This window comes from Ursus americanus, chromosome 20 (genome assembly GCF_024610735.1).
Source record: "Ursus americanus isolate L20-20 chromosome 20, mUrsAme1.1.p, whole genome shotgun sequence".
NCBI lineage: Eukaryota > Metazoa > Chordata > Mammalia > Carnivora > Ursidae > Ursus > Ursus americanus.
Genome location: NC_142146.1, coordinates 42,005,193 through 42,022,348, shown reverse-complemented (window position 1 = coordinate 42,022,348; position 17,156 = coordinate 42,005,193). Strand labels below are relative to the sequence as shown.

Genomic DNA, 17,156 nt, shown 5'->3' with positions numbered 1-17,156 from the left:
ACTATGTCTCCTGAACAGAAAGTTTTGCAGTGCCTCAGTTCCAGTGGAGGTGGTGGCAGGTCTCATTTCACAACCAGACCAAAACACACCTAGTTAAAACTCACCACACCACACACCAGGAACAAAACACTGTCCATAGCAGGCAAGGAGAGCCTCTGCCAATGACTGGCCTGAAGGGTAGGTGCAGCCAGGAGACAGCAGAACACATGTAGCACATACTGGAGGCATCCCCTGAAGTGTCAGCCCCTGGGCACTCCATGACCTCTTCTTCATAAGGTCATTACTTTCAGGAATGAAAGACACAACTGACTTTTCTAACACAAAGTAGCAGCTAGAGACTTAGACAAAATGAGAGAACAGAGGAATTTATCTCAAATGAAAGAAAAAGATAAGGTCACAGTCAGAGACCTAAACAAAACAGCTATAAGTAACATGCCTGATGGAGAATTTAAAGCAACATTCATAAGGATACTCACTGGACTTGAGAACAGAATGAAAGACATCAGTGAGACCCTTTACCACAGAGATAAAAGTAGTGAAAAAGAATTGATCAGAGATGAATAGTGCAATAAACAAGATTAGAAACATGCTTCATGCTATGAACAGTAGGCTGGAGGAAGCAGAGGAATTAATTAATGATCTAGAAGACAAAGTAATAGAAAGAATGAAGCTGAACAAAAGAAAGAAAGAAGAATTATTCAACATGAGAATGACTTAGGGAACTCAGTGATTCCATCAAACATAATCACATTTATATTATGTGAGTCCCAGAAGAAGAATAAAGAGAAAAGGGGGCAGAAAATTTATTGGAGGAAATTATAGCTGAAAACTCCTAATCTGGGGAAGGAAACAGATATTCAGATCCAGCAGGCACAGAGAACTCCCAATAAATTTAACAAAAGCAGGCCCACACCAAGACATACTGTAGTTAAATTTGCAAAATATACTGATAAAGAAAAAATCCTGAAAGCAGCAAGACAAAAGAAGTCCCTAACTTATAAGGGAAGACCCATAAGGCTAGCTTCAGATCTCTCCACAGAAACTTGGCAAGCTGGAAGGGAGTGGAATGATATATTCAATATGCTGAATGGGAAAAATCTGCAGCCAAGAATACTTTATCCTGCAAGGCTATCATTCAGAATAGAAGGAGAGATAGAGTTTCCTAGACAATCAAAAACTAGAGGAGTTCATGAACACAAACCAGTCCAGCAAGAAATATTAAAGGAGACTCTGAGTGGAAAGGAGAGACCCAAACTGACAGTATAAAGGCAGGAAACACAAAAGCAGTAAAAATGAATATTTCTGTAAAACATTAGTCAAGGAACTCACCAAAAAAGGATATAAAATATAATAATATATACCTAAAAGATGGGGAGGAGAGGAGTAAAGAATGGGCTCAAATTTAAACAACCATCAAATGTAATATAGACTGCTATATGCATGAGTTTATATATAAACCTAACCATACATACAAAACCACTAATAAACATGCAAAGAATAAAGAGAAAGAAATCTAAATATATCACTAAAGAAAATCAGTAAAACATGAAAGAGAGAAAAAATCAGAGAAAATATCCAGAAACAACCATGAAGCATGTAATAAAATGGCAATCAATACATACCTATCAATAATTACTTGGAAAATAAATGGACTAACCACTTCAATCAAAAGACATAGGATGTCAGAATGGATTAAAAAAACAAGACCCATCTATATGCTGCCTGCAAGAGACTCATTTCAGATCTAGACACATGCAGATTGAAAGTGAGGGGATGGAGAAGTATTTATCATGCAAATGGTCATCAAAAGAAAGCCAGAGTAGTAATACTTATATCAGACAAAACTAGACTTTAAAACAGACTAACAAGAGACAAAGAAGGGCACTATACAATAATAAAAGGGAAAATCCAACAAGAAGATGTAACAAGCGTAAATATCTATGTATCCAACACGGGACCACTCAAATACATAAAACAATTAATAACAAACTTAACGGATCTAATCAATAATAACATAATAACAATAGGGGATATTAACACCCCACTTACACCAATGGACAGATCATCTAAACAGAAAATCAACAAGGAAACAGTGCCTTTGAGTGACACACTGGACCAGATGGAGTTAACAGAAATATTCAGAACACTGCATCTTAAAACAGCAGAATACATATTCTTTTCAAGTGCACATGGAACATTCTCCAGAAGAAATAACATATTAGGCCACAAAACAGGCCTCAAGATATACAAGAAGATTGAAGTCATACCATGCACCTTTTCTGACCACAACACTATGAAACTAGAGGTCAACCACAGAAAAAATCTGGAAAGAACACAAATACATGAAGGTTAAATAACATGCTATTAAACAATGAATGGGTCAACCAGGAAATCAAAGAAGAAATTAAAAAAAAAAAACACATGGAAACAAATGAAAATGAAAACACAATGGTCCAAAACCTCGGGGATGCAGCAATAGCAGTCCTAAGAGGGAAGTATACAGCAATACAGGCCTACCTCAAGAAGTAAGAAAAATCTCAAATAAACAACCTAACCTTATACCTAAATGAGCTAGAGAAAAAAAAACAACAAATGAAACCTAAAACAAGCAAGGGGAAGGAAATAATAAAGATTACAGCAGAAAGACATGATATAGAATTAAACAACAACAACAACAGAACAGATCAATGAAACCAGGAGCTGGTTCTTTGAAAATAATAATAATAATAAAATTGGTAAACCCCTGTCCAGACTTACCAAAAAGTAAGGAGGAAGGATCCAAATAAATAAAACCACATATGAGAAAGGAGAAATAACAATAAACACCAGAGAAATACAATTATAAAAGAATATTATGAAAAACTATATGCCAACAAATTGGACAACCTAGAAAAAATAGATAAATTCCTTGGAGCATATAAATTATCAAAACTGAAACAGGAAGAAACAGAAAACTTGAACAAACTATTAACCAGCAAAGAAGTTAATCAATAATTTAAAAACTCCCAACAAACAAAAGTCAGATCAAATTGCTTCACAGGTAAAGTCTACCAAGCATTTAAAGAGTTAATTTCTATTCTTGTCAAAATATTTAAAAAATGGACAAAGGAAAACTTCCAAATTTGTTCCATAAGGCCAGCATTACCCTAATACAAAATCCAGTCAGACACCACAATAAAAGAGAACTGTAGAGTAATAGCTCTCATGATCCTAGATGAAAAAAATTCTCAACAAAATATTAGCAAACCAAATTCAACAATACATTTAAAAAAATCATTCACCATGATAGGATGGGATTTATTCCTGGATTTCAAGGGTGGTTCAATATTCACAAATCAATCAATGTGATACAACACATTAATAGAAGGGTAAGAACCTATGATCATTTCAATATATGCAGAAAAAGCACTGACCAAGTACAACAATCATTCATGATAAAAACCCTCAACAAAGCAGGTTTAGAGGGAACATATCTCAACATAACAAAGACCATGTATAAAAAACCCAGCTAGTATCATCCTAAATGGGGAAAAACTGAAAGTGTTTCCTCTATAGTCAGGAACAAAACAGGGATGTCCACTGTCACCACTTTTATTCCACATAGTAGTAGAAGTCCTAGCTACAGCAATCAGATAACAAAAAGGAATAAAACGCATCCAAATTGCCAAGGAAGAAGTAAAACTTTCACTATGTGCAGATGATATTATACTATAAATAGAAAACTCAAAAGATTCCACCAAAAAAACTACTAGAACTGGAAAATGAATTCAATGAAGTCCAGGATACAAAATCAACATACAGAAATCTGCTGCACTCTATACATCAAGAATGAAGCATCAGAAAGAGAAATTAAGGAACCAATCCCATATATTATTGCACCAAAAACCATAAGATACTTAGGAATAAACCTATTCAAAGTGGTGAAAGACCTGTACTCTAAAGATTTTAAAACACTGATGAAAGAAATTGAAGACAACAGAAAGAAATGGAAAGATATTCCATCCTCATGGATGGGAAGAATATTGTTAAAATGTCAATATTACCCAGCAATCACACATTTAATGTAATCCCTATCAAAATACCACCAACATTTTTTGCAGAGTTAGAACAAACAATCCTAAAATTTGTATGGAACCACAAAAGACTCCAAAGTCAAAGCAATCTTGAAAAAGAAAAGCAAAGCTGGAGGCATCACAATTCCAGACTTCAAGTTATGTTACAAAGCTACAGTAATCAAAACACTATGGCATTGGCACAAAAATAGACACATAGATCAGTAGAACAGAACACATAGAAAGAAACTCAAGTATATGGTCAATTAATTTTTTACAAAGTAGGAAACAATATCCAAAGGACAAAAGACTGTCTCTTCAACAAATGGTATTGGGAAAACTGGGCAGCAACAGGCAAAAGAATGAAACCAGACCACTTTCTTATACTATACATAAAAACAAATTCGAAATGGGTTAAAGACCTAAGTGTGAGAACTAAAACCATAAAAATTCTAGAAAAGAACACAGCCAGTAATTTCTTTGACATCAGCTTTAGTAACTTCTTATTAGATAGGTCTCCTAAGGCAAGGGAAACAAAAACAAAAATAAACTATTGGGATTACGTCAAAATAAAAAGCTTCTGCATAGTGTAGGAAACAATCCACAAAACTAAAAAACCTACAGAATGGGAAAGATATTTGCAAATGGACATCTGATAAAAGAGTTAGTATCCAAAACATAAGAAGAACTTATAAAACTCAACACCAAAAGAACGACTAATCCAATTTAAAAATGGGCAGAAGACATGAAAAGACATTTTTCCAAAGAAGACATCCAGATGGCCAACAGACAGATGAAAAGATGCCCATCACTTATTATCAGGGAAATGCAAATCAAAAATACAATAAGATATCACCCCACACATTTCCAAATGGCTAAAATCAACAACACGAGAAACAAGTGTTGGTGAGCATGTGGAGAAAGAGGAATCTTCTTGCACTGTTGGTGGGAATACAAGCCGGCATAGCCACTGTGGACTACAGTATGGAGGTTCCTCAAAAAGTTAAAAATAGAGTTACTCAATGATCCACCAATTGGACTACTAGGTATTTACCCAAAGGATACAAAAACACTAACTGAAAGAGATACATGCATACAGCAGTATTATCCACAATAGCCAAATTATAGAAACAGCACAAGTCTGCATCAACTGACGAATGGATAAAGACATTGTGGTATATATATAAAACAAATGAGCAAAGAGAAAAGAGAGAGAGAGGCAAAGCAAGAAACAGACTCTTAACTGAAGAGAACAAACTGATGGTTACCAGAAGGGAGGTGGGTGGAGCGATGGGTCAAATAGGTGATGCGGATTAAGGAGTGCACTTGTGCTGACCACCAGGTGATGTATAGAAGTGTTGAATCACTGTATTGTACACCTGAAACCAATATTACACTGTATGTTAACTATCTGGAGTTTAAATAAAAACTAAAAAAAAAAATCCAAATATATTTGAATCCTTAGCAATAAAAGACTTTGAACACTAGCCCAACATACATAATTTATTTTATTCACCTATTAATTACATATTACTTCATGAAAATATTACATATATTATAAAAATACACAAAAATGTAAGATAACCTGACAACAAAATATTTCTTAATATATTGTTATTAACGTATATATTAGTATATATATCTTTATGAAGTATAATATACAGTGTCATATAAGTTACAGATATACAATATAAATGATTCAACAATTCTATACATTTCTCAGTACTCATCACAATTAATGTACTTTTAATCTCCTTCACCTATTTCACCCATCCTTCTATCCACATTCCCTCTGGCAACCACCAGCTTGTTTTCTGTATTTAAGAGTCTGTTTCTGTTGTTGTTGTTTTTTTTTTTGTAATTTGTTTTGTTTCTTAAATTACACATGACTGAAATCATATGGTATTTCTTTCTCTGACTTATTTTGCTTAGCATTATACTCTCTAGCTCCATCCATGTTGTTGCAAATGGCAAGATTTCATTCTTTCTTTATAGCTGAGCAATAGTCCATTGTATATATACATACGATACCTTCATCCATTTATCTATAGATGGACACTTGGACTGCTTCCATATCTTGGCTATCGTAAATAATGATGCAGTAAACATGGGGTACATACAACTTTTTGAATTAATTTTTCGTATTCTTTAGGTAAATACCAGTAGTGCAATTACTAGATCATACGGTAATTCTTTCTTAAATTTTCTGAAGAACTTCCACACTGTTTTCCACAGTAGCTGCACCAATTTGCATTCCCACCAACAGTGCACAAGCATTTCTTTTTATCCATATCCTCGTCAACACTTGTTGTTTCTTGCGTTTTTGATTGTAGCCATTCTGACAGGTATAAAGTGATTCCTGTGGTGGCTTTAATTTACATTTCCCTGATGGTGAGTGATGTTGAGCATCTTTTCATGTGTCTTTTGGCCATTTGTATATTTTCTTTGAAAAAATGTCTATTTATGCCCTATGCCTTTTTTTTAATTGAATTATTTTTGGTTTTTTGGTGTTGAGTTGTATAAATTCTTTGAATATTAACCCTTTGTCAGAGACATCATTTGCAAATATTTTCTTCCATTCAGTTGGTTGTCTTTTTATGTTGTTCACAGTCTCCTTCACCGTGGTAAAGCTTTTTATTTTGATGTAGTTTATTTTTGCTTTTGTTCCCCTTGCCTAAGGGGACATATCCAGAAAAATGTCTATGGCCAATGTCAAAGAAATTACTGCCTGTTTTCTTTTAGGAATTTTAAGGTTTCAGGTTTCACATTTGGGTATTTAATCCATTTTGAGTATTTTTGTGACAGCATAAGAAAGTTTCACTTTTTTGCATGTAGCTATCCAGTTTTCCCAAAACCATTTGTTGAAGAGACTGTCTTTTCCCCATTGTTTATTTTTGCCTCCTTTGTTGTAGATTAATTGATCATTTAAGCTTGAATTTATTTCTGGATTTTCTTTTTTGTTCTGTTGATCTATGTGTCTATTTTGGTGCCAATACCATACTGTTTTGATTGCTACAGCTTTGTAGTATATCTTGAAATCTGGAATTGTAATACATTCAGTTTGTTCTTTCTCAAGACTGCTTTAGCTATTTGGGGTCTTTTGCGGTTCTATAGAAATTTTAGTATTATTTGTTCAAGTTCTATGAAAAATGTTGTTGGTGTTTTAATAGGGATTGTATTAAATTTGTAGATTTCTTTGGGTGTTTGGACACTTTAATGACCTTGGTTCTTCCAACCCATTAACATGGGATATCTTTCCATTTTTGTGTCATCTTGAATTTCTTTTATCAATGTTTTATATTTCTTGAAGTAAAGGTCTTTCACATCCTTGGTTTAGTTTATTCTTAGGTATTTTATTAATTTTGGTACAACTGTACATGGGTTTACTTTCTTAATTTCTCTATTACTTCATTATTAGTGTATAAAAATGCAACAGATTTCTGTATATGATTTTGTTTCCTGTGAGTTTACTGAATTCATTTATAATAGTATATATTAATATGATATATATTCATATAATTATTATAAGTTATTGCATAATATAATAATTACAATATTAATATATTATCATTGTTAATATATTATCTTATTTTTATTTGCTAATTAACAGCACAAAATCTTTTTTTAAATAAATATTGCATGAGCTCTAACTGTATAGTTTCTTTCTTTTTTTTTTTTTAAAGATTTATTTATTTATTTATTAGACAGAGAGAGACAGCCAGTGAGAGAGGGAACACAAGCAGGGGGAGTGGGAGAGGAAGAAGCAGGCTCATAGCGGAAAAGCCTGATGTGGGGCTCGATCCCATAACACCAGGATCACGCCCTGAGCCGAAGGCAGACGCTTAACCTCTGTGCCACCCAGGCGCCCCCTAACTGTATAGTTTCTTATGAGCTGTTTAATTATATATGCTCCATGTTTTTCAAAAACATCATTTAATATTTGTGGATAAATAACTTTTGATGTCAGGTTCTAAATTTAGTTTATTTCTATGTTTGGTAATTAATGGTAATAGATGAAAACGATATATGTATCATTACACATTATGTACAACATAATATATATACAAGACATGAGGTTCAGTGTTTATAATAGTCAGTATGAATCCACATTTCAAAAAGTCTTGATAAAGATATCAGCTTTTGTTTGCTCACTTTCCAACACCATCATTGTTTCAGCATATATCATAGCTGGAAAAACTTGTACAGGAAATGAAAGTACTGCCCTCCACCATTTTCTTGGTTGTTTGTATTTGTATTATTTGTGTTACTTTCTTTACAAGAGTTGTTTTAAGCCATTTATAAATTTTATGGGGGCCAGGTTAGTGCCATCTATGTAAAATTATCAATAAATTCCATTATTTGATTAGACATATAAGACATCACATTGAAATCACATGGGGGCAAACAAGTATACTGTGGATCTTCCCCTCTTCTCCTTCCCTCTATCTATCCCCACCCATTCCCTTGTCCTTTCTCCTTTACCTGACATAGACTTTGCTGGCATAGGTAACAATGAACACAAGAATCCAAAACAATCTCTAAAATCTACTTAAGATTTAAGACTTCAAGGAGCAAATATATGCAATTACACTTTCTTTAAGTAGTAACTGCATCATATCTGCATTAGATAACACATCTAAAACAAGTTCCAGGGACGCCTGGGTGGCTCTGTTGGTTGAGCGCCTGCCTTCAGCTCAGGTCATGATCTCAGGGTCCTAGGATTGAGTCCTGCATTGGGCTCCTTGCTCAGTGGGGAGCCTGCTTCCCCCTCTGCCTGCCACTCCCCCTGCTTGTGCGCTCTCTCATGCTCTCTCTCTCTCTCTGACAAATAAACAAAATCTTTAAAAATAAATAAGTAAAGCAAGTTCTATTTTCTACCCTAAATTTCTTCAAAATCTGTTGATTTCACAGAGCTCCTAATATTATCATTTTCTCAAAATTTTCTGAGAGATCCCTGTCAACAACTGTCCAGAATAAATCATGGTCATTTCCTTCTATCTCATTGTAATTTACATGATCTCATACTATTGCAGGAATGGAAATAAGCTTAGACTTTAGCTCTTTGAAATAGCCATTAGGATTGAGCTAGAATAATCACCTATCTCCTTCTGATGATTTCATATGTGCCATCAATTTTCAAGGATGATTTGATTCATTTACACGAATTTTTTTTGCAAATCCATCAGTCACATTATTGGCATATTATCAACAAAAGAAACCCCACTAAATTCGAAAAATTAATATTTTAAACAAAAGTTAGATTAATATTAGGGTATCTGGGTGGCTCGGTCAGTTAAGCATCCAACTCTTGATTTTGCCTCAGGTCATGAGTTCAGGGTTGTGAGATCAAACCACGGGTTGGGCTCAGCACTGGGTATGAAGCCTGCTTAAGATTCTCTCTCTCCCTCTTCCTCTGTCCCTCCCCTCCTCTTTCCCCTCAAAAAAAAAAAAGTTTGATTAATATTAATCATATTAGGGATGCCTGGGTGGCTCAGTCATTAAGTGTCTGCCTTTGGCTCAGGTCATGATCCCAGGGTCCTGGGATAGAGCCCCACATTGGGCTCCCTGCTTAGCGGGAAGGCTGCTTCTTCCTCTCCCACTCCCCCTGCTTGTGTTCCCTCTCTCACTGTGTCTCTCTCTGTCAAATAAATAAAATCTTTAAAAAAATATATTAATCATATTATATCTTATCAAGGTTATTACCTAGCTTTTCACATTTAATTCCATAAATTAGGAATATCTTCATGCTTTAAAATTACAAAGTATTAAAACAATAAGGACTCTCTGTTTTTCTTCCACTTCTCTCCTAATGAGTGTATTATTAAAAGAAAAAAATAATTGTCCAGTGTAGATAAGAAGAATTAAATAATTTACTAAAAATGGCATTAAGTAAAAATCCCCTGAATGTGAATTAAAATTAAATTGGAGAAAAGTGGGTAATAAATTGGCCTCAAGCATGGATCATATTACATAAAGATTATTATCAAATGTCAGCTGTGCTTTTCTTTGAAGTAGCAGGTTTATTTCTTTTAAAAAATTGAATGCTATTGGTTAATTTGATATAAAAAAATTGTGATTTCCAGATAGCAAAAAAAGTACTCATTAAAAATGTTTAAATAATTACAGTATCCTTTTTCTATTCCAACATGATGTTTTTGAACTAGTGTTCTCAGATCACCTCTTGGCTTGAATTAGAGGACATGTCTCCTGCCCTGGTTCCTCATGAACAAGAATTTTTGAAACAACAAATTCTTATTAAGGGGCAGAACGCATCTTACAAGGGTTTGACATCAGGGCTTTTGCCACATCAGCAAAGAGATTACAGTATGGGCAGAAAAATAAAGTCACTGAATTTTATACATAGTGGATGTCATAAGATGTATATTTTGCTGAAAGAAAAACAATTAAATGTGAAGGAAATTCAGCCCACAATTTTACTCAGTAAGTACTTACACCATTGTGAATGTAAAATTCACATAACTCAGCTCTTCTCTTGTTCTATATTAATTCTAATGTTGCTCTCATGGTTTAGTGTACATATTTTAATACAAAATGATCCCTAGTGAAGATCAAATTCTTTATTGCGTGGTCACATAAAGAAACAGCAATATATCCTAAGGTTGGAAATACTGAGAGATTTTATGTTGAGCTCCAAAGTAACATCTTTATAAGGCATTTTCAAGGGTAGTTTTGATTATAGCGATCTTCAATTACCCTGAAGATCTAAAACCCAAATATTCCACAGATGAACTACCACTATAGCTGACATAATTTAAATATGAATTTCATTGTCCCCTCCACATCAGTCTTATCACAGTGAACTTTAGCACTGTCATATGTTTCTGGAGTTTTCACTATTTTATGCCCCATTCTAAATTAGTTCACAAGGGGAATCATGGCTGTTTGGTGCCTCTAGTATTTTCTTAGTCAGAATTTCTCCATTCCATCTATACCCTTTTGATTGTTGTTAGAAATGTTATGGCTTTAGGATTTCCCTACTTGCTCAAGAAGCTAATATTAAGAAGCTCATTTTTGCAGTGCACAATGTATCCCTGCATAAAATATATGAGCTAAGTCCCAAACTCCACATGACTTCTGTATCACTGGAAATTATTTGAACTTATATCCAACCCATAACTATTGCATCCTTAAATCCCAACAGATTTTTCAGACTCCTTCTTACCACAATTTCTAGTCAAAATCACATGAAAGTACCTATCCCCAAAAGTGAGTCTCTCCTCCCTCTGCTGAGATTCCTAGTTGTTATCTCCTGCTGAAGCAACCAGCAACAACTCTTTATTAAAAATGTGTGTAACAGAATACATTTTACTTTGTTTCTTTTAGAAGGCTTCTTATTGATTGGTCCAAAGGGTGCAAGGATGAATGATACTTATAACCTCCTCTTCAGAAGTCACAATAAAAAAGAGCAAAATAGATTATAAAAGTTAATTTAAAAAGTTTAAGTGATATTATGGTTTATGGGAAACATATCCCTGGAGTTTAGAAAAGAAGGGAACCTATGGCATCAAAAGGAATTTGTGGTAACACAGCAGAGTTATAGTGAGCAGGAACCTGAAGGAAGGGGATAACTTTTGCCAAACAGAAGAGTGAACAGTATCTATGCAGAGGAGATGGGCAAAGCATAAAGGCATGAACAAGCATACATTATCAGGAGATGAGCACAGCCAAAGCAGGGTGGGACTGACACCTGAGTATGAGAAGAAAAAGTGGCAGGAATCAAGGCTAACTACATAGATCATAAGACATTGATCATTCTAAGACTATAGAGTCCTTGTCCAAAAGGCAATATCTGGGAGGGTTTTAAGCAGAGAAAAAAATGTGATGATGTGAGCATTCTGGCAGAAATGCACAGAATGGATCCAGTAGGAGAAACAAAATGACCTGTTTCTATAAACCAAGTAAGAAATATTAACCACTTTAACTCAAGTAATTAGTCAAGAGATTATGGAGTAGGATCAACAGAACTTTGGGACCAATTTTATTTATGGAACGAAGGAAAGAAATTAATTTAAGAAGACTCAAAGGTTTCTAGCTAGGTAGATTCCGTAAATAATACTTTTACTACTTAATAAAGGACGAGAACAAGTTTGGGCATGGAGGAAATGAAAGAGGTAAGATGAAGTGGGAGATTTCCAAAAACTTCAACTTCAAGATATCCCCATGAAGATATATCAAGAACACAGTTGGAATGATCTCATAGGGCTATTTTTAATGTAATATTACAAAATACTGAGTTGGAATTTAAATACTCACTTATGCTTTCTATTGAAAATACTCTCAATAAATCAACATGTCTAAGTTACTCATAACAAACTGTTGCCTTAGTATTTCAACCAGAAAAATATCTGAAAAGTTTATACTTAACTACAGTTGCTCTTTTCTTAAAACAACATTGTATTTTCTACAGTCCGATTCCATAGATCAGTGGTAACTTTCTGAGTGCTCTGGGCAGTTAGTAAGCAATTAGGAGACTAGCTGTTTTGAGTCAAGGAAAAGTCCCAAAACTTCTATCAGTTTTCCCTAAATGTACGATTAATAGAATAACACTAAGCAACTATAAAAAATCATGAACATTTTCAATATAGGTCTAGCTATATACATTTTATGTCCTTGATAAATTTTTGTCAATTTTCTACAAAGTTATATGACAGGAAAGCCATAATATAAAGGATATATGAGTCGAGATAAGCTAAACTACACTGTGGTAAAATAGACTATTAAATCTCAGTTGTTTATCACACCTAGTTTTTTGTCACTCAACCAAAGTTCATTTTGGGTAAACAGAGATTGTTCTCCCCCTGAGGACACAAAGATCCAGGCCAGCTCCCATGGTAATCTGAAATCTGCCATCCTAACATGTGGCTTCCTGTGTTTCCTTGGCAGGGAAAAGAAAGATCAAGGAGAAACACAGTCTCTAACAGGTACAAAAGTAACTCATCACTTCCACTTACCTTCTTTTTTGCCAGAACACGATCACATGGTCATACCCAACTGCCACAGATGCTGGAAAATATAGAACAAGGAAAAGTGGTATTTAACAAGAGTTATTTGTCTCTGTCAATAGAGACAATTACAGAGAGGTGAACCCAGTGTAGAGTATTTCAATAATCTTTTAATTGCCTCTTACAGAAGCTAGATGATAGTAGAAATCTAGACTCTTTAGTTACCGGAGATTCAGTGTCTTCTGGTAGAGATACTTTTTGAAGAGTATCAGGTGATAAGTTTCTTAAAGAGAAGAGTAGGGAATCCAACTTGTTCACATGTTATCATTTCTAATGATAGATCATTTTTTAAAGGTAGATCTATGGGATTTTTAGAATTGGAAGGATTTTTTTAATAATCTGCTTATTTAATTATTGAGAAAATTTAAATCCAGAAAAAGAGTAAAGAATTAATCCTGTGTCACAAAGTAAGTTAGTGGTAAAGATTTTTAATCCAGTGATCTTTTTTTTTTTTTACCACACAGTATCACTTTAGAAGAGTCATTCATTCTCTAACTATAAATACATAAGATTCTAACACTAGTTGGAATTATTTCCAAGACTATCTGGAATCACCACGCGTAAAAATTTGCCTTTTTCTATCATTATTGCTATAGTTGACATTCATGGTCATTTTCTAAAACAGCTATGAAGAAGAATCAAAGAATGACCCAATTACTCTTATATGAACGTGATCAAATTTGACAGCTCAGTAAATATCATTCATGTATTAGATATGCACATCTGATCTCTAAATGCTTCCTCTTACATAATATATTTACCTATTTATTTATGCATTTATTTATGCAGTAATTATTTGTGTGCATGTGTGTGTGTGTTTAATGTCTTAATCCCTGAAAATTAAGAATGAGTAGTCAGCAGCTGGTCACCAAGAATTTTGCCTTATGATGATGAGTCAAGGAGCCAATAGTAATTCTGCTTCTGTAACTAATCTTTTATCAAATTTTTTGATCTGTCTTGAGTTGGATTCCTCCACAGGAGGAAAGATGAGTGGACCTGGCGTCCATGAGCCTGAACTTATGGCCTCAGTTCCTAAATCTCCAGCTCCCATTTTCAATTCTTAGTCCTAACATTCTTCTACACATTTAAACACCACTTCATTTTCACTTGAGTTAACTTGAATAAATGTAATACATTACAAATCAGAGATTATTGACACAAATAGAAATAAAAACAGAACACTTTTGCTTCTATTGATCTTCTACAAAGAAAAAATAAACATCGAAATATCCTAAGAGCCCTCTGTCTCTCAATCTCTGTCTATTCTCCTCCCTTCTTTCTCTCTCTTTCCTTCTCCCTTACCCCCTTTGGTCTCCCTCCCCTCTCTTTCTTTGTCTGTCTTTCTGTCATTTGTTCATCATTTTGCTTTGGTCGTAGTTTATTACTGACATCAAGTGTGCTAATGCAAGTTTCTGGATTGAATTAGTGTAAGTCCAGGAGAAAGCAAAACAATTCAGGATTGCCATTAACTCATTGTGAAATATCACTTGAATTAGAAAATTTTACTTCTAGAATTTATCGTCAGGATATAACATGGGTCAAGCTCTATGACTTAGATACAATGATGTACTTCTCAACATTATTTATAATATGGAAAAATGTATATTGATGTTATAGAATGCTATGCAGCCATCTAAAATAATTTCATTAAAAATATCTTGTGGCTTAGAAAAATGTCTCTGATTTACTTTATAGTTAGCAAAAACATTATAAGCAATACATGCAATTTGACATTTTTCAGTATGTATATACACAGATATACAAGATTGAAAAGAGAAACATCAAAATGTTAATAGTGTGGGGGTGCCTGGGTGGCTTAGTTGGTTAAGCGACCGACTCTTAGTTTTGACTCAGGTCGTGATCTCATGGGTCCTGGGACCAAACCCTGTGTTAGGCTCCTTGAGCAGCAGGGAGTCTGCTTGAAAGATTCTCTCCCTCTGCCCCTCCTCCTGCTCATGCTCTCTCTAAAAATAAATAAATAAATCTTTTAAAAAATGTTAATAGTGTGAATCTGTGAAGGAAAAATTACCTTTGCTTTTAATTTTGCTTTTTATACACTTCTATTATGAATATGCAGCATATTTGTAATTGGAAAAAAAAACAAACTCATAAGCATAAAAATGGAGCTTTACAAAAAATATACTATAGATTTAGCATTGATACAATGTTTATAGAGCTATGCCATAAGATATGCATTACAATGTAAAAAATATACCAACTAAAATAAAAATTATTAAACTATTCTAGAAAAGTGAGAAAGTCTTTTAAAAATATTTCTTAAGAATAACACTATTGGCACTTGGGGGTGGGATGATTCTTCCAGGGGCTGTACTATCCTAGGAATTTCAGGACAGGCAGCAATCCTGCCTCCCATTCACTAAATGCCAGCAGCCTACTCCAGTCATGGAGATAAATAAAATGCCCTCATTATTTCTAAATGCTCAAGGGTTCAGAAGCAGGGCTAAAAGATGACTGTATCGATGAAAGAAAATCAACTTGCCATATTTATGAATGGGCTTGCCTGTGAGCTGCCTACATAACATGATAGAAAGTGCCAAAGATCAAAAATAACTCCCAACTGATCTTTCTTACGTTCAGTGTCCTTGGGTTAAAGCATTATTCCAAGAAAATTTCTGCATGCCTAATACCCTAAATCTCAGTTAGTGCTGAGCCGTAAGTTTTAGGTAAGTCACTTCCCAAAACTCCCACCATGACTTGGGTGTCACTTTGCTTCATTCTCCTGGCATCACTTTACTTTTCTGAATCTTTTTGAAATGAGGCTAATAAAAATTCTAGCTCTAAAATTCCAATATAATTGATTTATAGGCTCATTCATGAATATATTCATAATTTTTTACTAAGAGCTACCCATACAGAGACAAAATAAGCAACAACTTGTACTCTCATCAAGGTCACATCCAGTAAAAGGTTATGGATTTCGGTTATTTAAGAGGGTTAATAAAGCAAGTTCTTAACTGCCTTTTTGTATTTAATATCAGAATGACTGCATAAAGAAAGACTTATGAGCAAAGATCATAATTACAAGAAAACAAGACTCAGAGATGTGGGAGGAAAACAAAGATCTAGGAGATAGGTAAATTATAATCCATTCAAATAAATTGGCTTAGCATAAACTGAACTTCAAAAACCAGAGTCTCAAACAACAACCCATTTTCTATAGTTACATTGCCCCAGATGTCTTTTGATCAGTGCCCTTACCATATGCATCCTTAGTATTTCTACTATTACTATATTCAACACTACTATTTTTTAAATATATTTTTGCTCCCTCAATAAACTGTGAGTGCTACGAGACACAGATCTGTTTTGAACATGATTATATACTCAGTATCCCAACAGCTCTTAGGTACTTTACCTTGCACTGTTGTATTGTGGCTACTTTTTAAGTATAATCTGTGACTTCCTCTTATGCCCTTGCTTTCCACTTCATTTTAGTATTCTCAGTTCAGGCACTGATAGTGAAGAATTACTCAGACAGGAAAGCAAGTTTTACATGCAAAAGCAGCAGCAGTGTATTGGTCAAATATCCTCTTTCATGTTGCTTCTGCACATGTCACAGTTTTATTCTGTGCCATTCCAAGCTTAGGACTACTGCTGCTTCTACCCTGCCTTCAGGATGAGTGGGGAAACTTGACTGGAAACAAGAGCAGTACAGTCTTGCTGAATCCTTTTTACCCTACCCTCCCCAAAAGTCACTCACTGTTTGATGCTAATACATTTGTTTTTATCTATCTTAATTATTCTTGAAAACTGATCATGGAAAATCTGTTTTTTAACTTCAGACAGAATGCTTTATCATATCAAGATAATTTTTTTCATTATAAGGTCAGAAGTACTTTTTTTTTTTACTTATTAAGGATTTTTATTATTTATTTAACTTTACCAAGTAAAATAAATTTCAATCACTAAATAAATTTTATTTACTAAGGGTTTTTATTTATGAAGGATCTTTAAAAATATGAAAATCTTGATATAATGACATATAAGCTCTATTATCTCCATCACTGAATATCATTTTTCTCCCATTAAACTGTGTTTTTTATCAACCCTTTAAAATAAA

At 34.0% G+C, this 17,156-nt stretch overlaps 1 long non-coding RNA gene across 4 annotated transcripts in view; it reads right to left on the bottom strand.

Moving 5' to 3' along the window:
- LOC123802411 (uncharacterized) overlaps positions 1–17,156 on the bottom strand; it is a 435,123-nt gene that overhangs the window by 352,741 nt on the left and 65,226 nt on the right. For all 4 annotated transcript variants that reach the window (XR_015727895.1, XR_006782536.2, XR_015727893.1 and 1 more), the window contains one exon: positions 13,025–13,076. This is a non-coding gene — a long non-coding RNA (uncharacterized LOC123802411). The remainder of the gene's footprint in view (positions 1–13,024; positions 13,077–17,156) is intronic.